General features: G+C 48.7%; 1 protein-coding gene across 2 annotated transcripts in view; it reads left to right on the plus strand.

Moving 5' to 3' along the window:
- Positions 1 to 7886: 7886 nt before the first annotated feature.
- The window catches only part of LOC122388125, a 50751-nt gene continuing 41570 nt past the window's right edge, over positions 7887 to 17067 (plus strand). Inside the window, exon 1 of one of the 2 annotated variants that reach the window (XM_043378923.1) lies at positions 7887 to 8011. The gene's annotated coding sequence lies outside the window, so the exon portion shown is untranslated. The remainder of the gene's footprint in view (positions 8012 to 17067) is intronic. The other variant, XM_043378924.1, reaches the window with a different exon arrangement.

The raw sequence follows: 17067 nt of genomic DNA on the forward strand, positions 1-17067 counted from the left end.
CCATGCACCTTCCAGATACCCGTAAATTTTGTGGATACTGCGGACAAGTTACATAGGTGTCATTCATCGAACCGGAATATCCATGGGGAGTCTTACACCCCAAATATCCTGGATACATTATCCTGGGGAACTCTTAACCCTCGCATGTGTGCGGCGTTTGCCAGATTCTAATGTGTAGGGGGGGGGGGTCGGTTGGACCCCCCTTGCCGTTTGGCCCCTGATCGAGCTAGAGCTTCGCGGAAAAAACGAGCGTGTTGCCCGTGACGAGAGGAAGCCGTTGATACCCAATTTTAAGGTCCTAGGTCATTGGTTGACCTTCCAGGTCAGTTCAATGACCCAAAGTCGAGAAAATCGGGACCTATTAGAAAGTCGTAAAGTGTGGCTGCTAAGGGGTTTTTCGGGGTGCTGATCACGAATATCGTGTTAGTTTTGATCATAGATGATGTCTTTAAGCATTTAGACGAGGTCGGGTCAGGTCAGGTCAGGTCAACCAGTAGGCGTCGTGACGGGTATTCGTAGTACGTGTCAACCACCTCTGACAGCTTCGTAACATGTTACGAAGGCACTAAAACTACTTCGTAAATGTTCAAATGGTTGCTAAATTCGAATTCAGCTCCAAAAACTAGCCTAGAAACATGTAAAACTCGAAAAAGTGAACCGAGGTCACCCGAGGTCACCAAAGGTCAATAACCTGACTTGACCTTCAGGTGACCTTGACACCCACTCTTACGCATGGGAGCAGCATCAAATCACATGTTTGAACGTTTGAAACCACGAAAAGCTTGCAAACGCGCGGCTAATGCGAGCCGACATACGCGGAATCGCGATTCCGGCCAAACATGGTCTCGGAAAAGAGGTCACAGGTCAAAGGTCATTTGGGTCAGGGTCATGAAATTTTCAGGGTAGGTGTAAAATTGATAAATGCGAGGATACTGAAAGTTTTGTCGCGATCAGCCGCTTTTTACTTGAGTTATTCGTGAAAAAACATGGGGGGTTCCATCCGACCACCCCCCTACATATGCGAGGGTTAAGGTGTCGGTGTCAGCAGAACGTACACTATTTGAGGTGTTTCAGAGGTGTCTGACACTGCAGATGTTCACAACAAGTGTTTACCATTATCTTTTGACATCCTTCATGGGTGTTATCAAGCGACTTACACCTAGCATATCCCTCGCCCTGGCAGGGGGGAGGGGTCGATGCGACCCCCTAAAGTTTTTCGAAGATAACGTAAAAACGGCAGCGCGCAGCGCGGCCAAATTTGGCACAGCCTATGGGCCAGCCTTCTTACATATGACCTGAAAATTTCAGGTCCGGGTGACCTTGGGTCAGGTCACCAGGTCAGAAAAACCGGTACAAGGTTATCGTCAAATTTCAATTTTCTTTTTGCAGCTGTCCAACTCACAGTTTTTGACTGATTTCCTTCAAACTTTCAGGATGTGCTAAGCAGAGGTGAATAAAACTCAATAGCTGTCACCTACGCGATGTCTAGCTGTCACGAATTTTTTACAAGTCATCTTGAAAGAGTATGAGTAGGTACGTACCATATTTTTGCGTTTTCTCATCACCTTTGAACACCTAAAAATTGAAAATGAGGCTAGAATGTTAGAAAGGAACTGACCTTTCAAATTTCGGCCTCTGGGCATCACAACGCAATACGCATCACCACATTTCAGTGACACAACAACAACAACAACAACAACAACAACAACAACAACAACAACAACAACAACAACAACAACAAAAAACACTATCATCCAACTTACCTATAGGTCTGATCGACTTCCTAGCTTGTCCTGGCTTCCTGATCCAGTTCAGTCAGAACTCACGAAAGGATTGTCAGAACTGTCACTGATTCACTTGCCTTTGCTTCAGTAGTCAGAACCAATTATCAACGCTCCTACCAGGTTTCTGGGACCGATGGTCATGGACCTCACCCCAGTTGTGGCCCAGATGTGACGTCCCCCGTCACGGTCGCCCAGTCCTCCCCTACTCCAGCGGCGGCCAAGGCCGCGCCGGTCCCCGCCACCGCTCAACCGGCGTCGAGCGGGGACGAGCTGTCGCCGCTGTCGCGCTGTCGCCGTTTTTCCTACGTTGTCTATGGCGCTTCACAACGCACCGGCTGTCGCACCGGCGGAATTTTTCAGCCCCAGCTGTCTACAAAGAGATGACGCTGTTAAATTTTTTGTGCCGTAGTCCATAGTGGCCCTCTATGTATGGGAAGACAGCTCTGATTTTAGCGGAAACCGCCTAGTTATCAATTTTAGATGCATTAACTGAGATGCTCGAATCTGTATCTTTATTCCTATGGCTGTCACCTACGCACGCAGGCGAGTAGCAGGGTTTTTTCACCTCTGGTGCTAAGTTCACCGAGATGTATAACATATAGTTCGGGTTTTTTTAGGTCACTGACCTGAGGTCAGTTAGAGCCTAGAGGTCATTACGTCGTAATGTTAGGCCTATGGGAAAATACTAAATTCGGAAAATACTGGAGATATCCGCTTCGTTCTATCACGTTTGTGCTTTAACCCTCGCCCTGGCAGGGGGGGGGTCGATGCGACCCCCCCCCTAAGGTTTTTCGAAGATAGCGTAAAAACGGCGGCGCGCAGCGCCGCCAAATTTGGCACAGCCTATGGGGCAACCTTTTTGCATATGACCTGAAAATTTCAGGTCCGGGTGACCTTGGGTCAGGTCACCAGGTCAGAAAAACCGGTACAAGGTCATGGTCAAATTTCAATTTTCTTTTCGCACCTGTCCAACTCACAGTTTTGCACTGATTTCCTTCAAACTTTCAGGATGTGCTAAGGTCACCGAGTTGTATAACATATAGTTCGGGTTTTTTGAGGTCAGTGACCTGAGGTCAGTTAGAGGTCATTACGTCGTAATGTTAAGCCTATGGGAAAATACTAAATTCGGAAAATACTGGAGATATCCGCTTCGTTCTATCACTTTTGTGCTTTGAAACCACAGTACTTAACAGCAGGTCACTTGGTGCTTCTTTGTTTGGATTACTTATCCATGGGTCAGGTCAAATGAGGTCAACTGAGGTCAAATGACGTTTTTGCCAATAACTTGGCACATAATGACGCTAGAGCTTTAAAAATGGTATCATTGTGTTCCTGGTGATCAGCCGAATCGAATGATATGCGATATGATGCAATTTGGTTAACTTCAACTTAATTTATTAATTTAAGTTTACTTAAAATTTAAGAAAAACTTTAAGTACACTTAAGCAAGCTAAAAAGTATATCATTCGACGCGCCTTGACGTGCTGAGTTCACTGGTGCTTTTCTTTTTGCTCTATCTTAATTAGATCAAAAGTTATAAGCGAAAAACTTTTGACCTGTTTTTAGCGAAATTTTTACATTTATACCCCCCAAAACCCCCCTAAATATTGACCTAGAGCAACCAAATTTGCACAGGGGCGAGAACTCCATGGGGCCCACCTACCTACCAAATTTGGTGTTTCTAGGTGCCATAGGAGCCAATCGCGAGGGGGGGGGTCGCATCGACCCCCCCCCTGCCAGGCCGTGTTATGAAAAATGCCCTGCCAGGGCGAGGGTTAACACGCGCAGTGGAAGGGGGGGGGGGCGGATTTCGCCCACCCCTCCTGTTTTTCGCCAATAACTCGCGTCGCAAGCATAATATCAATGTGAAATTTCGGCTACCTGTCCAGAATTGAATTGCGGATCTTCTCGTGTAAGAAGTAAGAAAATCGGTTCACAACTTTTCTAGTAATAGCGGTGTAAAGTCAAACATCCTGCCGCCGCCGCGGCGCGGCGGCGCGGCGGCCGGCGCTAGCCGTTACGCGCCGCCTGAATTGTAGACTGTGCCGGGGCGGGACGGTTCCGTCTTTACATCGCGCTCCTTACCGCTGATTATATCAGATTCGCGTCAAATTCGGTGGGAAGACTGAGAAATGTACAGGCAATCATATGGTTAAAGAATTTTGAAAATCGGCCGGTAACAACTTGAGTTATGAGTATGTAAACACAAAATTGTGATTGCCGCTTTTCCCGCGTCGGCCGATGCCGCTTCAGCCGGCGACATCTTACCCTTAGCAGGCTTCTAACTGCCATATTTATTGTTGGATTATCTAGAAATTCACCATACATACTCGCAAATGTTTTTTCTTTCGTATAGTGAAAGATTTAAAAAAAATCGGCCGATAACTTTTTCAGTTATCGGCGTGTAAACGCAAAAAAGTCGCTAATATGGCAGATTTGACCACATTTGACCTCATTTGACCTTGAAGATATTGACCTAGGGTCATGAAATTCACACACAACAGAGTTCCCCATGGCCCCCACCTACCCTCTAAATTTCGTGTTTCTAGCTCCACTGGGAGCTGAGATCTTAGGGGGGCGACATCCGCCCCCCCCCCCCTTCCACTGGGCGTAGTACTCGCAACCCTTCCACTGCGCGTGTTAAAACCACAGTACTTAATATTAGGTCACTTGGTGCTTCTTTGTTTGGTGTACTTATCCATGGGTCAGTTCAAATGAGGTCAACTGAGGTCAAATGACGTTTTTGCCAATAACTTGGCACATACAGTGGCCGCAAAAAAATCTTGACAAAGGTTAAATGTAATGCAAACGCAATGAGCGAGCCGCTCCTATATCTCTTGTAGGTACGGGGGGTACTGGCGACTTCTTTTGACATGGACATAATACATATGGTCTCAACTTGCGAAATAAACAGCAACACTGTGGTCAGGGATCATTATCAGGAAAGATACACCCTGAATTGGAGTGTCTTTGACTTGTTTCATCTTTTTCCCATAGGGATAAACAAGCACCACCTCAAAGGCACTCCAAGACAGGGTGTATCTTCCCTGACAATGATCGCTGACCACAGTCTTGTTGTTTATTTCGCAAGATGAGGCCATGCGTATTATATCCAAGTCAAAAGAATTCGCCAGTACCTCTGGTACGAGAGATATACGAGCAGGTTCGCTAATTGCGTTTGCATTGTATTTGACCTTTGTCAAGATTTCTTTTGCGGCCACTGTAATGACGCTAGAGCTTAAAAATGGTGTCATTGTGTTCCTGCTGATCAGCCAAATCGAATGATATGCGATATGATGCAATTTGGTTAACATTAACTTAATTGATTAATTAACCTTCGCCCCAGTGGGGGGGGGGCATATGTTACCACCCTGTCGCGTTTTTGGCGTGTGAATAAAAAACCGCGGTGCGTAGCGCCGCGCCGCTTGGGGTAGCTTTTGGTACATCAATTTTGGACAATGTGTGAAATTTTTGACCCCAGGTTATGTCAGGTCAGGTCACCAGGTCAAGTTAACTGACCAAGCCTAAAACAAAGTTTGCAATCATGTCCAGCCTGCAGTGTTTGTCAGAAAGGTTTTAAACTTGGTGGATTGCATGATGTTATGAGCGCCTACAATTTGTAAATCTCCGATTTTTTATATCTGTGACCTAAGGTCAGGTCAGTGGCGTGACCTTACCATTACAAGTCAATGGAGAAAAATGAAAATGCCTCTAGATCCGTGTGTACGCATAGGCCCAGTCCAAATATTTCAGAATCACAATCATTTGGACCACCCGTGATGACCAAGGTGTCATTTTTGCTGATAGCCTCTAGAAAGGTCATCCGAGGTCATTTGAGGCTACAAACAGATTTTTGCCAATAACTCGCGATTGGAAAGAGATAGAACGCTGGGGACGGTCTCATTGTGTTTGTCTTGTTGAGACGCATCGATTGATATGCAACATGACCTTTTCCGGCCAGGTCATGACCTTGACCTGAGGTCAAATTTTCTAGTTGACCTTTCAAGGTCAAATTATAGTTCACTCGACGCGTCTCGGCGAGAGGAACACGATTCTGGCAATAAAAATGTCGTGGCTTTTTGTAGTCGAAAGTTATTGTCGAAAAACACTTTTCGTAAAAACAGCTATTTTTGGAGTTTTTGCCCTCTGGAGGCTAAACCGTTGACCTGAGGTCAATTTTGATAATGACTTTATCAAAAGAAGAGTTCAAAAGCTATCGATTGCTTTTCCATGCGTTTTTCTAGCTACCATAGTTCCTGAAAGAACGGCATATTATCTGAAAAATATAATGACCATTGGCAGATTTTGACCTTTGATGACCTCTGGTGACCCCAATATTGCTCTAAGATGAAAAATGACTGAAATACTTTCAAACGTACACATTGAGAGCTATCGACTGCTTTTTACCGCGTCTTTCTAGCCCTCTTAGTTTTTGAGTTAGAGGTGGGTGGTAACATATGCCCCCCCTCACTAGGGCGAAGTTGGCTGAGACCGCCACTGGGGCGCGGGTTAAAGTTTACTTAAAAATTAAGAAAAACTTTAAGTAGAATTAAGCAAGCTTAAAATTACATCATTTGACGCGCCTTGACGTGCTGAGTTCACTGGTACTTTACTTTTTGCTCTATCTTAATTAGATCAAAAGTTATAGGCGAAAAACTTTTGACCTGTTTTTAGCGAAATTTTGACATTTATAACCCCCAAACCCCCTAAATATTGACCTAGAGCAACCAAATTTGCACAGGGGCGAGAACTCTAGGGGGCCCACCTACCTACCAAATTTGGTGTTTCTAGATGCCATAGGAGCCAATCGCGAGGGGGGGTCGCATCGACCCCCCCTGTCAGGCCGTGTTATGAAAAATGTCCTGCCAGGGCGAGGGATACTCCTCAAAAAGTGGTCAAGGGAGTACGATGGTAATATGAACGGTGTTTATCACCCCTAAAACACTGTTGAAATTTGTAAGTGGGATTTTTCTACACCTTCCAGATAGGTACCTGTAAAATTATTGTGGGGAGTAATGCTGGCATTATGTAGGTGTCAAATATCAAACTGACACTCTTAAAGGTGTTGGCTTAGTTTTGTACACCTCACAAACTCCCTTTAATAATGAAGTTGACACTTTGCATGGGTGTTTTTGGGTTATCTGACACTCCAAATACACCCTAAGAATGCTTATTAGGAGTTATATAAAGATCTGTGAGATATATGTTAGCAGAACGTACACCCTCACGGGTGTCATAACGGTGTCCGATACCCCAAAAATTCCCCACAGGCATTATTATTTTTTCAGTGTAACTTCAAAGCTTGACTCAGTCTTTGAAAGGAACGATTTCATTCAAATCGTTAGAGATCTATCTGAGTGCATCCCGGAGACGGCGGCTTCCTTAGTCGTTTCCCTCACCACATTTGGCTGTTCCGGCCGTCCTGTGTGTAATATCCGTTCTGTGATATAGACGGTCAAAATGAAAGCATTTGAGGTCCTAATTGGCGAGTTTTCGTGCCTTTCTTGAGTCTCATGTGGCTACGATTTGGGTCGCGTTGCGATAGCTGTTTTGCATGTAGCTCAGTTGTCGCAGCCATGAAACATTGTTTAGTATTATCGTATATTGCACTGATAAAATTTAAAAACGGGGTGGGGAATTTTTGCAGTGTATGATGAGTGTCAGACACATTTAAATGTGTACTGTTACACTTATTACAGTGTCATGAAGCCTGTCATACACGGTTAAAGGTGTCAAAGGCTCCCTGAACACCCATTATTGGGTATATATAAACTCCGGTATGCAGAATAACCACTTACCCAGTTAACGGTGTTCAATTGTTTTTCAGTGTGTCTGCCCGGGAGACACTGGTGCGGGGCCGAGGCGCCGTCCGTCCGTCCGGGCTGACATGTTTTCAGCCCCTCCGCTGCAGATAGCGGCCCAGGATGTGGTCCCCCGCGCAGCGACCGACTCGTGCGTCAGTGTCCTCTTGTTGCGGAGTTGCGCCTAGGGGCGATTTTGCCGCCTAGCGCGCTGTGCCATCGCCTCTACTGTCCGAGGGTCCGGAACTGGAGGAGATAGTGGGCCTGGCGTCGGCGACGAGCGCTTCCAGTGGTCACGGTGCTCGGGTGAGGACGTTTCCTCAGACCGCCGTCTCTGGGCCGAGGTGCCGGCTGAACGAGGAGGGCCGTCCACTACCTTTCAGACGAGGGTACCCTAGAAGCTTCGTCTTCAACGTCCTGCCACGAGTGAGTAGAATCGATGGCCAAATGTGGCTGCTGCTTGTGTTGTGCTGTTGCTGTTTCGAAGTTCAGGTCAAGAAAATTTTCGAAATGACGTCGCCATGTCTTGTCTCTTTTGGTCTTCTTGTTGCACTCACACTTTAGCTAACAATGCTATTTATTCCTGCCTCCATTCCAACAAATGCCGTAGCATGCTCCGAACCCTCCACAACCAATAAGGCACCGGACATTCACTCTCCTTCCTTCAGATTCAGATCCAAAATCCCTCACAAACTCCGCCGGTTTCCGAGCACTCCAAGTCGGCGCTTCTCCACTCGCGGCTCTGATTGACGAGGTGAACCACTCTACATGACGTCAACTGCACCAAGTCACCCCGACCCGTCCGGCCCTGCTTTCACTGGGGCCGACCGCGCCGGCCCGCCCGCCAACAAAAAGACGTCAGTCGGCCCGTCGTCCCGGCCCGGCCGATATACCCACCTGGCTGTGGTCTTGATGGATGACCTTAGCGGCGTCCCCTGCCGCTCAGCGACGGGGCTCCTTCAGCACGGGGAGGGGTGTTTCAAGGAGTTGGGAAGGTGCTTTGGAGTGGGTTACGACCGGTCGAATGGGTGAGGGCCGGCGTGGATCGGGCAGGGATGGAACGGCCCTCTCGGAGGCGATATACGAGTTTATCGGAGCCCCTGCTCTCTCTCTCCATCGTTCGCTGTTTATCGTCACCGTAATTACAGAGAACAGAAGGCCGATACTAAATTCCGCAGCTGCCCAACAATAGGCAGACGAGGAGGACATTAATTAGGCTTTATTAATGAACAGTAATGAGCGCGCCCGGGGCGGCAGCGGCGGCGGCTGAGTCGGTAGTCGCTCCATCAGCGGTGTGATATGGGCTGTGTGTGTGGGGCGCCGGCCGGCCGGCTGACTGTCCTGCTGGCCGCGCCCGGGGCGGCGGCGGCGGCGGCTGAGTCGGTAGTCACTCCATCAGCGGTGTGACATGGGCTGTGTGTGGGGGGCGCCGGCCGGCCGGCTGACTGTCCTACTGGCCGCGCCCGGGGTGGCGGCGGCGGCGGCTGAGTCGGTAGTCACTCCATCAGCGGTGTGACATGGGCTGTGTGGGGGGCGCCGGCCGGCTGTCCTGCTGGCCGCGCCCGGGGCGGCGGCGGCGGCGGCTGAGTCGGTAGTCGCTCCATCAGCGGTGTGACATGGGCTGTGTGTGGGGCGCCGGCCGGCCGGCTGACTGTCCTACTGGCCGCGCCCGGGGCGGCGGCGGCGGCGGCTGAGTCGGTAGTCGCTCCATCAGCGGTGTGACATGGGCTGTGTGGGGGGCGCCGGCCGGCCGTCTGTCCTACTGGCCGCGCCCGGGGCGGCGGCGGCGGCGGCTGAGTCGGTAGTCGCTCCATCAGCGGTGTGACATGGGCTGTGTGGGGGGCGCCGGCCGGCCGGCTGACTGTCCTACTGGCCGCGCCCGGGGCGGCGGCGGCGGCGGCTGAGTCGGTAGTCGCTCCATCAGCGGTGTGACATGGGCTGTGTGGGGGGCGCCGGCCGGCCGGCTGACTGTCCTACTGGCCGCGCCCGGGGCGGCGGCGGCGGCGGCTGAGTCGGTAGTCGCTCCATCAGCGGTGTGACATGGGCTGTGTGGGGGGCGCCGGCCGGCTGTCTGTCCTACTGGCCGCGCCCGGGGCGGCGGCGGCGGCGGCTGAGTCGGTAGTCACTCCATCAGCGGTGTGACATGGGCTGTGTGTGGGGGGGGGGGGGGCGCCGGCCGGCCGGCTGACTGTCCTACTGGCCGCGCCCGACGCCCCCGGCCGAGCGATCCCTGAGGGTCCCGCGCCCGGGTCTGTTCCCAGTCCGGCCCTCGGGGTGTAAGAGAGACCTGGACCGAACTACTGGCGCCCAACTTGAGTTGCGTGTGGTATACAGTGCTTAGAGCGTTTCCATCCCGTGGTGTGGCCTATTTTTCCTCGCGGTGGCTTACATGCGTCTCGGTTCACAACATGTCATCAGTCATGAGATAATCGGAGTATTGAAATCTTATTCAGAAATCTGACAACGCTGTCGCTGACTAATTGACCCCGCCGTGTTTTACGGCACTGAATTGAGTCGGTCTTCGTCAAACAACACGGAGAAAATTTAAAACACTGCTAACGGTGTAAGTGGTTAAACTGCATACCCACGGGTGTTTTTGAAAGGTGTCAGATAACACTTATATGAGCGTCAAGATACACCATTGTACTATCCCTAAGGGTGTCCAGTTTCCGTACTATGGTGTCATACACCCCAGACAAGGGTGCGTTTCGACTCCCCTCAGATACCCTATTTACACTTATAATGGTGTCACCAAGATAACACCCGTAGGGATACTGGCGGGAATAATCGCTTGGGTGTGTGTTAAACTGCATACCCACGGGTGTAATTTAACCCTATTAGTGGCAGGGGGGGGGTTGTTTTTATCCACCCCTCAGGTTTTTCGGGAATATCTCCGAAACCGCTGAAGCTACGATGCTGAAATTTTCTGACTTTTCCTAAAACTAAATTGGGCACATTCCCTGAAAATTTCAAGTTCATAACTTTACCAGGGGCGGCTCCAGAGCACTGGGAATTGGGGGGTCCTATTCGTGAAGCGAGTCATTTGGGCGAAGATCACGATGCTGCACCAGTTTTACGAACAGTGAATGAAAGGTATCATGTGATAACATATACAAAGTTATTGTGCATCCTCTTTTGACACGTTTTTGCTATAATAGGCGGATCCAGGCGTCCAAAAAGGGGGGTTATTTTTTACCTCCCAACATAGGTGCCCTGACACCGCCTATGCATGACCAATACAATTTTAGTCGTTCTCTCATAAGAAAATTGTAACATAACAAGACCATTGCCACCCTTTTTAGAAACAGTGCCAACAAAAACCTTATTTACTATACTTTTTGTGTACCCCCAATCTCAATGATCTGTATCCGCCTATGATTTTTGAAAATGCATATTTTTAGGATCCATGTGAATTCCTGGTTCATTTTCTATCGATCGGCAAAAGTTGCGTTAAGATTGGTTCAGAAACCTGGCCGTGATAAACAGTCTAAAATGTATCTGCAATTTGCCCGTTTTTACCCCCCTCTACCCCCTATTGACATTTTTTAATTTTATTTTTTTTTTAGAAATGTAGATCTCGTTGAGCCAAATCGAATGCCGTTTGAATTTTGAAAATCGGCCGGTTAGATCTCGAGATATCAAGGGGGGGGTCGTAAACAGCCCCCCCCCCCTGCCACTAATATGGGGTAGCCAGGAGCCTGCCACTTATAGGGTTAAAGGTGTCACAACACAACGCTTATAACGGTGTCACCAAGTTGACACCCATAGGGATACTGGGGGGAATAATCGCCTGGGTGTGTTAAACTGCATACCCACGGGTGTAATTTAAAGGTGTCACAGCGCTGCTTACACTTATAACGGTGTCACCAAAATGACACCCACAGGGAGCCCACAGGCTCCATATACTCCATGACACCCTGTGGGTGTCATGGAGTATATGGGCGGCTCCAGTGGCGCAGTTGGTACACGGAGAAAATTTAAAACAACGCAAATTCAAATTCAAAATTCAAAACAAGTCGCATGGAAATATGGTTTCATTAGGTTGCATGTGGTGGGATTCAATCGGATCTCAGATCCTGATTTTGGTTTGTTATAAGATGCAATGAGATCATAGATTCAGAGATTCAGGATACATTTTCTACGTGGGATACAATGGGATTATAGATCCAAGCTTGTCGTTTGCTTTAAGATCCACTGAGATCATGGATCAATCACTCGGATCCATGCACATGTCTACTCCATATCAGCCCCCCTCCTCCCTCTTAAGTCCGTATCAGTTCAGTGTTCACCGAGGTCGCCGTAGGACGCTAGCTCTCTCTAGCCCTATTCACACACTTCGCAGTTCATAATCGCCTGTCGTGCCTATCCCTCCCCCCCCTCCCTCGCCACACACACCTTTTACAGCTCTGTTCACTTCAGCGCGGCCCGAAGCTTGATCTCTGAGCCCTTCTATCTCTTTGCCCTTTGCTTCAGCTCTTTGAAAACGGAGCGCACTTGAGTGGGTACATGGCAACTGAGCTCCACTTCGAAGACCGTTTGCTCCATGAAAATGTTTATGTTCTTGGCTTTTCAGAGTCAGAGTCAGAGTCATTTATTAGAATTCTCCACATGGTGGGTATTACGAATTCAGTCATTGTACACTGGTAAAAGCATGGTTAAAAATGAGACACATTGCAAGACCTAAAACATTTTGTTTAAAACACAGCGCTGGTGATTCACTTGGGCCTCTCCGGTGCTATCCAGTCTAACTGCGTGTTAATTGGGCGTTCCAGGCGGATGCAGCCCTATAAGTGAAGCTCCGCTGGGTTCTCACTAGGCGGCATCTGGGAAGATCCAGGGAGGCATATTCTGGAGAAACACGGAAGGACGACACTTAGAAATAGAAACACGTACAGACTACAGAAACAAGTATAGGATGACTCCGCGGCGGGCTTGAGGTGTTTAAACATGAACACCACTCCCCCTCCTGCGGTATTTCGCAGATCTTAACCCTATTCCTGGCGGGGGGGGGCCTCAGGAGCCCCCCCCTGAGGTTTTTTGGTTATTTCTCCCAAACGCGTTGAGCTAGGAAGCTCAAATTTTCTGACTTTTCCTAAAAGGCTTCTACGCAACATGTCTGAAAATTTTGAGTTGATCTGACCTCAGGTCAGGTCACCAGAGGCGGTTTGGTGACCCTACCTCAGAAAAGTTTGCAATCACGCCAGAGCTAGAGTTTTTGACCGATCAATTTCTTCTCTTCAGGGTTTAGTTAGGGTACCAGTATGTGCAATTTGTATATCTCGGAATTTTGATATCGGTGACCTAAGGTCAGGTCAATTTCGCGACCTCCCCATTATAAGTCAATGGGGGAAAAATCAACTCCCTGTTTTTACCACTAAAACGGGTCGGAATGGCCCCATATACCATACATGACTTCATATACGGTCAACCTTCACTACCTTGAGGTCTGTTTTGCTGTTGGGCAGCTGTGAGGTCATGTGACGTCATCAAAGGTCACCAAAGGTTTTTGGCCAATAACTCCGTACAGGAACAAGATACAGACGCGTGGATGGTCTCATTGTGTTCAGCTCGTCAAGACGCATCGAATGATATACATGATGACCTCGAGGTCACGTGACCTGAGGTCAACCTTTGACCTTGACCTTTCGAGGTCAACATATATATCATTCGATGCGGATTGACGAGAGGATCACGATGATGCCCTTAGTTTGTTCCTATCTTGACTAATTCGAAAGTTATTCGAGAAAAACTCTCTCCATATCTAGCGCCGCCATTTTGACTTTTTCGACCCCTGTGACGTCATCTTTGACCTGACCTGAAAATGACCTTAGTAAAAATTGTAGATCCTGGCCGTGCGTATCCGATGCCGTTTACCGCTTGTCGCTATCTTGCTTCGTTCTCGAGATCTCAGGGGGGGGCCGAATCGGCCCCCCCCCGCCAGTTTCTTGTCCCGGCGGAGCCCGCCAGGAATAGGGTTAAAAAAACGGCGGCGCCCTGCCCACTTTTGTCCAAGATTTTTGCACATGTTAAAATTCATACCCAGGTCGCTCAAGGTCAGGTCACCAGGCCACATCAAGTGACCTCATCCCAGAAAATTAAGAGTTTGTTCGCCAATGCTACACTATCTGAGTGATCACTTTCAAATTTTGGGCGATTGATAAGATTAACAGCATGAATAAATACGTATCTCTGAAGCTTGATATCTGTAACCTGTAAGGTCAAGAATGCAAACATTATGCATAAGTCAACGGGAACAAATTGAAATGTGTTCTTTTGGACGAAAGTCATACTTAACGCCCCCAAACATTGAATAACAGAGAAACATTACACACTGAATGGGAAAATTGCACCCGTGACTCTATTTATACCCAAGACGTGCTATCAGGTCATGACATGTATCCACTATCCACTATTCAGTTTTTTTTTACAGTAACTTTTTATAGAGCTAGAGCGATGAAAACACATAAGATGTGTTCAGCTCGACAATACTAATCGACTAATTTGTAACATGACCTTTCTGGTCGGGTCATCACCATAGCCCTTGGTCAGATTTTCAAAATCACATTTGACGGTTATATTATTTTTTAATTAGACGCGTCTCAAATCGAGGAACACGATGCCGGAACATTAAATGTCGTGTCGGTTTTGAATCAAATGAATTGCTGCAGAAAACAATTTCTGTAAAACCGTTTATTTCATGGGTTTTCTCCTCTGTAGGGCAATTAGTGGATCTTAGATCAAATCTGAGGTCGCATTTCACATCCACACACAAAAAAAAAACGTTGTAAGAGCTACTGGGTGTACTTTTCGGCGGCGCTGTAGCTCTATTCTAGAGCACTTCACGGATAGGCTTTTTAGGATCCTGCCCGGCCCATATCCGGCAAGTCATATCCAGATCCGCCCATTATCCGCCTTTCTTTGAATATCAGAATCCGGCCCACCCATGGCCCGTATTGCAGCCAAACTTCCAAAAAATATCCGTAATAATCCGTTTCACCAATAACTGGTTTCACCCAAAACTGGACTAACAAATTCAATCTAAGGGACCAAACAGCCATACAAGTCTTGTGACAAGTGAGTGTCATAAAATGATGCCTATTACTTTAATCAAACCTCTGCTGCCGCTTAACCCTATTAGTGGCAGGCTCCTGGCTACCCCTATTAGTGGCAGGGGGGGGGGGCTGTTTACGACCCCCCCTTGATATCTCGAGATCTAACCGTCCGATTTTCAAAATTCAAACGGCATTCGACTTCGCTCAACGTGATCTACATTTCAAAAAAAAAAATTAAGAAAATGTCAAAAGGGGGGTTGAGGGGGGTAAAAAACGGGCAAATTGCAGATACATTTTAGACTGCTTATCACGGCCAGGTTTCTGAACCAATCTTAACGCAACTTTTGCCGATCGATAAAGAATGAACCAGGAATTCACATGGATCCTAAAAATATGCATTTTCAAAAATCATAGGCGGATACAGATCATTGAGATTGGGGGTACACAAAAAGTATAGCAAATAAGGTTTTTGTTGGTACTGTTTCTAAAAAGGGTGGTAATGGTCTTGTTATGTTACAATTTTCTTATGAGAGAACGACTACAATTGTATTGGTCATGCATAGGCGGTGTCAGGGCACCTATGTTGGGAGGTAAAACATAACCCCCCTTTTTGGACGCCTGGATCCGCCTATTATAGCAAAAACGTGTCAAAAGAGGATGCACAATAACTTTGTATATGTTATCACATGATAAAACTGGTGCATACAGTTATAATACATCAGCATCGTGATCATCGCCCAAATGACTCGCTTCACGAATAGGACCCCCCAATTCCCAGTGCTCTGGAGCCGCCCTTGGTAAAGTTATGAACTTGAAATTTTCAGGGAATGTGCCCAATTTAGTTTTAGGAAAAGTCAGAAAATTTCAGCATCGTAGCTTCAGCGGTTTCGGAGATATTCCCGAAAAACCTGAGGGGTGGATGAAAACAACCCCCCCTGCCACTAATAGGGTTAACACATTAGGTTAATTTTTAACTTCAATGTTGAATGTTAAAATTTTGATCCGTTTTGATCCGGGTTCAACCTTCAATTCCCAAATCCGGCCCGCCCATATCCGTTCTTTTTTAACAAATTTAGAATCCAATCCTATCCGGTCCGCGGATTTATCCGTGGATAACGGATTTATCCGGCCCATGAAGTGCTCTACTCTATTCGTTCACAAGTTATTCGCCGATTCGTCAACAAGTGGCGTAAGAGGCAAAATTTGTCCTTCGATGAACTTTGGTGACCTGACCTTCAGGCGCGGATCCAGGGGGGGGGGCGACGGGGGCGGCCGCCCCCCCCCCCCCGCCATCCGAAAAAGGCGCCCATATCCCGCGGCAGAGAGGGCGCCCCGAGCATAAGAGCGGCGACACAGCAAAGGTTCAGCAGAAATAGGGCGCCTCCAGCAGAAGTTGGGCTCACCAAGCAGGAGAGTGACGCCCAATTGCCTATTATCAGCAGATGAGAGTCGCCCCAGCAGCAGATGGGCGCCCCCAGCAGAAGAGGGCGTCTCGTTACAAGAATATAAAATACCTTCTGTTCAAGAGGGACGCCCCTGGCAGCGGAAGGGCACCCTTAGCAGGAGACGTGTCCCCCTGAAGAGGAGCGACGCCCCAGCAAAAGGAGAGAGGCGCCCCCATTCCGAGAAGAGGGGCGCCCTGACAGCAGCTGGGCGCCCCAGCAAAAAAGGAGCCCCATAATAAGAAAATGGGTGCCACTGGCAGAAGAGGGGCGCCCCAGCAGAAGAGAGGGGTCTCCAGCAGGAGACGGGCGCCCCAAGCAGAAGAGGGGCGCCCCAAGCAGAAGAGGGGCGCCCCAGCAGAAGAGAGGCGCCACAGCAAAAGTTAATCAGAAATAGGGAGCCTCCAGCAGAGGTTGGGCCCGCCAAACAGGATATGGGCGCCCCATTGACAATATCCGGCAGAAGACAGACGCCCCAGCAGCAGATGGGCGCCCCCGGTAGAAGAGGGGCGCCCCATTACAAAAAGAAAAGGAGTATATTCTACCAAGAGGGGCGCCCATGAGACAGCGGAAGGGCAACCCCATCAGAGGGGCGGTGCCCCAGTAAAAGGAGAGGTGTGCCCCGTTCCGAGCAGCACAGGGTCGCCTCGCCCCAGAAAAAAAAAAAACAGGAGCCCCATAAGAAGAAAAGGGGTGCCTCTGGCAGAAGAGAGACGTTCCCCGCAGTGGAAGGGCGCCCCCACAAGAGTGACGTCTCCAGCAAAAGAGAAGTGCCCCCTGCAAGAGAGGGGCACCCCACCAAAAGTTGGGCAGAAGTGGGGCGCCTCCAGCAGAATTTGGGGTCGCCCAACAGGAGAGGGCCGCCCTATTGACAGAAGAAAAAAGACTCCTCAGCAGCAAAGGGGCGCCCTAACAGAAAAGGTGCACTCGTAGCAGAAGTGGGACGCATCAGGAAGAAGAGGGGCACTTCTAGCAGAAGATGGGCGTC

This window comes from Amphibalanus amphitrite, unplaced genomic scaffold, assembly GCF_019059575.1.
Source record: "Amphibalanus amphitrite isolate SeventyFive unplaced genomic scaffold, NRLGWU_Aamphi_draft 000309F_arrow, whole genome shotgun sequence".
In the NCBI taxonomy this organism is placed as follows: domain Eukaryota; kingdom Metazoa; phylum Arthropoda; class Thecostraca; order Balanomorpha; family Balanidae; genus Amphibalanus; species Amphibalanus amphitrite.